The following is a 4,823-nucleotide window of genomic DNA, read 5'->3' as shown; positions in this document are numbered from 1 at the left end:
CAGGAATATGATTAGGTATGGGCCAAGTTTGATTGCTATTGGATGAATATTAAAGCTTTTTTAAAAAGTAAAATCTGCAAAACTTTTGATTTTATTTATTTGCAAATCCTGGCTAAAATGAAGAAATATCAAGAAAGCAGTGGTGATAAATATCTTAGTCAGAACTGCATATTTGCTGCCCAGAACAGATGGGCAGTCATCCAATTATTGGTCTGGATCTTTTCCTAAAAACAATTTACCTCTCAAATATCATTTCTGCTGTAGGAAAACCCAGGGGTTTTCTGGTGCTGGGGAGTTCTAGAGAAAAGAGGATCAGGGAATTTAGGAGGGAGCAGAATTGTGATAACTAATTGGTGTCATCATGTATTTATTGATTCGTTTAGATGGTACTACTACTATTTGGTAATGTTTTTAAAGCCTTTTTATTCATTCTACATGTATTTATTGAGCACCTGTGATGTGTTGGTCACTATGCTGGGTGCTTAGGATATAGAGATGAACAGAATTTCTACTCTCCTGGAACTTTTATTCTGGTAGCCTATAAAAGATAAATATACCGAGTAAGCAAACTGTGATAGGTGACATGGGGATTATATTATTCTGGGTCCTCTGAGAAACAAATGCCAAGGTAGGTTAAATGTGCAGGATTTTATTAGGAGAAGTAACTAGATGAGAGAAATAAGGTATGCAAGGTTAGAGCTGGAAAAGTTTGGGCGATTTAAAGAGAGGGAGGGAAAGTGGTATGGAAGCATCCTAATCTGCAGAGTGGTCCAAGGGAGATTGGCAAAGCTGTAAGAGAGTCCTGGGGCCAAAGCCAGCTCCCAGGATGTCCCGGGTCTCCCAGGAATGAGCCTTCATTGACATTCCAGTTATACTGTCACTGCCTGGGAGTAGCCCCTGGGAAGCATGACCTTGTGCTAACACAGGGATGGATTTCAGAGTGCAACAGCAAGGCAGTCTTGGTCAATTATGCTCTTATAGTTGGATATATGAGAATCACTTCCTCATGACACAGTGATAAATGCTATGGAAACCAAAAGGACAGGGGAGGAGAATTAAGACTGCTAAGGTGTGGAAGGCTGTAATTTAGAACTGGTCCACTAAGGTAAGCCTCAATAAGATGTGAATATTTGAATGAAGGCTTAAAGAACTGGAGTTATCTATGACACCAATTAAAAGGGATATCAGGGGACCAGCAGTTAACGTAATGGCTGTGTCACTGAATTCCCATGTTGTTGACTGTGGTTCGAGTCCCGGAACTGGTAGCTTAAACTCACGCCGGGCACGTGTGCGTGCGTGCCCAAGATCCCAAGAGGAGAATGGAAGAGAAGGGATTGCAGCGTGGCTATCCCCCCTGGGGGGTGATTTCTCACTTTCTGTCTCTCTGTCTTTCTGGAAAGCGCACGTGCCCTATAGCAAAAACAAAACAAAACAAAACAAATATCATAGGGCACATGTACTTACCAGAGAGAGAGAGAGAGAGAGAGAGAGAGAGACAGGTTTTGGATATAGGGTGTGTGCACTTGCCAGAAAGACAGAGAGAGACAGAGACAGAAAGCAAGAAATCACCCTCAAGGGGGGATGGCCATGCCACAATCCCTTCTCCTCCATTATCCTCTCGGGATCTTGGGCACGCATTAACACGCACCTGGCCTGAGTTTAAGCCACTGGGTCCGGCACTTGAACCATGGTCGACTACATGGGAGTCCAGCAACATAGCCATTATGCCAACTGCTGGTCCCAGTGTGTGTATTTTTTTTTTTTTTTTACTTTCTCTCTGTTTCTGTCTCTCTCTCTCTTTCTGTCAGTGTCCCCAGTGAGTGCACATGCCCCATAGCAAAAATCTCTCTTAAAAAAAAGAGGGGAGACTGAGGGAAGGGAATAAGAGATGTGGTTAGAATTGAAGCAAGTTCCAAGGTCTTACATGTCTTATAGGCCATTATAAGGACTTTAGCGTTTACTCTTTTGAGATTAGGATCCATTGCCATGTTTTGATCAGAGGAATGCTTTACAAGGGTGGAGGCAAGCATACTGAGTAGGATGCTATTGTAATAATTCAGGTGAAAGATAATGGTGACTTGGACTAAGGTGGTACCAAAGAGAACAGTGAATATTGGTTGAGCTGTGGATACATTTTAATCTTATTTGTAGGGCCAACAGGATTTTCTGATACTGGTTATGAGGTTTGAGAGAAAGAGCAGGCTTTGACAACTCTATGGCTATTGGCATGAACAGATAGACATTGCCATAAATTGAGATACAAAAGTTGATAAGATAGTTTCTGTTTTTGTTCTGTTTTATATTTTTGAGGGGGAGGATAGATACCAAAAGCTCAGTTTGGACTCATCGATTAGTTATCCACATGGAAATGTTGAGTCAGCAATAGGATTTGAGTTTGAAGTTCAGGAAAGTTTCGGCTGCACTTAGAACATTTATTATATCTCTGGAAGTAAATAGGATCACAGATTATCTAGAACCACAGGTCACAAAGCAGCATTGTCTAGTGAAATATCATCCATTAAATATTAATTTTCATGACAAAATTCAGCTTTTGGAAGATAGATATAGATATATATGTCTGCTCTCAATTGTCTTATTAAACTAATTTTAGTAAATTTTGCTGTTGGCCAACCAGTGTAACTCTTGAGGATGGCAGGAGTTAAAAGTTTCAATGACCTGACCTTATATTAGGAGTTCAGAGATGTAAGAGATGCTGAGGCAGAGCTTCTTGCAATGCACTTATTATCTGGTTGGAAAGGAAAGACACGTGCTCAAAACAATTAAAGGGCAAAAGAATAGTAAACCAACTGTCATTGTATTCCGATATGGCAAAGTGCTAGCTATCACACTCTTTGAGACTAGGGAGTGACATCCTGGTAAAAGGAGAGGTTGGTCTCTTCTGACTGTGCTATGTGCTCACCTGCCCTTCCACCTTCTGCCAGGGGATGATGCAGCATGAAGGCCCTATGCCTGAGACTCAGCCTTCGGAACAGTGAGCCAAGCAGATTTCAGTTCATTGTGAGTTACCCAGGCTGTGGAATTCTGTTACAGCAGCAAAACAGATGAAGACAGTGGGAGACAAAATGTGCTAGAGGTCAGAAAGGAGTAGAGAGAAGAAATTAGAAAAGGTGATAGAAATATACATCTCCCTGCAAAGAATTTCATGTTCAGGGAAAGTGAAGAAGGAGAGTAGAACTGTCAACTCTTCTCAGGATGTCTAAGAAGAGCGGAAGATTAGGTTGGAAGATCTATCAGGAAGGTGGAAAATATGAAGGTGAGCACCTGTGGAAAAAGTCTAAAAAATGTACTGATGTTTACTAAAGGAAAGGTCCCATGGACTCCTTCTAATCTTCAGAAGGTCTGAACCCAGAGACCAAGCGGTAAATGAATATGAAAGAAAAAGCAAATGGAATAGGAGTACTTAAGGTATTAATACTTCTTTTCCACTAAACAGATTTTAAAATCCAGATGGGTTAGCAATGGGAATGAACAGTAAGGGGAAATCTAAAAGGAATTTCAATGAGAGAGTTAAATTGGAAAGAAGGATAAAACTTTGGTTTGTTCTAAATTAAGTACACAATAGAAGCTAGGATTAGAGATTTTATATTGAAAGCCAGAGATAAATAAAATCAATGAGGGATCAGCAGTTAGTATAATGGCTATGTCGCTGGACTCCCATGTAGTCGACCGCAGTTTGTGTCCCGGACCTGGTGGCTTAAAACTCATGCTGGGCGCATGCGCGTGCGTGCCCAAGATCCCGAGAAGAGAATGGAGGAGAAGGGATTGTGGCATGGCTATCCTCTCTGGGGGATGATTTCTCGCTTTCTGTCTCTCTGTCTCTCTCTGTCTGTCTGGCAAGCGCGTGCGTCCTATAGCAAAAACACATATGTCCAAAAAAAAAAAAAAATCAATGAAATAGTAGCAGGAAGGAAACTGAAGGAAGTCCAAGTCTCCAAGGCAGGAAGTATACATTTCTAGAATGTATATGTAAAAAGACTTTCCTAGAATCTTTTTGAAAACAGTTGTCTTAGTCTATTATTGGATTGCTAATAGAAATACCTTGAGATTATGAGTTCAAAAGAATAGAGGTTTATTTTTGATTCACAATTCTGGTGGCCAGAAATCTGAAGTCATTGGGCTGGCTTACAAGACACCAGAGGGCAGGTCTTGAGCAGAGCAGCTGTCCACGTTTCTACTTCTCCTTTCCTCTGCTTATATACCCACAGAACTCCATGACAGGGGCCTGCCTTAATGATGTGATCACATCAAAAGCTCCTATCCTGGGACACCATGAAGGAATTTGATTTTCAGCTAATGTTTTCATAAGACAATCAAGTCCCAACTCATGAACCCTTGGGGAAAATCTGATCACTGCCCATTAATACCAAATTCCAAAGCATGGATTTTTTGGGGACAAATCATTATCTAAAATCAATAATACAAGTAGCATGTTTATAAACTGGGTGATGATTCCCCTTCTGACTCTTCTCCCATTTTTATGATATCTCAGACTTCTTTTTTCATTTTTATGACATCTGAGACTTCTGGAGCCCATAGTGGTGTCAGCCTATAGACAGGGAATTTCCTTCTTATGCTGCATCTTTGAAAGAATCACTTAGATTCTTTCCTGGCCCTCAGGTTTACCATGTGTGAATGAGCCTATTTCTGTTCTTCTTATCCTGACTCATACTCTTCCACAGCACTTGACGATGTGTGTTTTCCAGTCCTTTCCATCTTGAGTAGATCCAGGATGGGATTTAATAGCTATAGGCAAGTCACAAACAGGAATGTGAATATAGAGACCACATAAATTCCAAGAGATA

This window comes from Tupaia chinensis, unplaced genomic scaffold, assembly GCF_000334495.1.
Source record: "Tupaia chinensis unplaced genomic scaffold, TupChi_1.0 Scaffold146687_1, whole genome shotgun sequence".
NCBI classification, from domain to species: domain Eukaryota; kingdom Metazoa; phylum Chordata; class Mammalia; order Scandentia; family Tupaiidae; genus Tupaia; species Tupaia belangeri.
The sequence above is the reverse complement of the archived record's forward strand: the minus strand, read 5'-3'. Positions refer to the sequence as shown.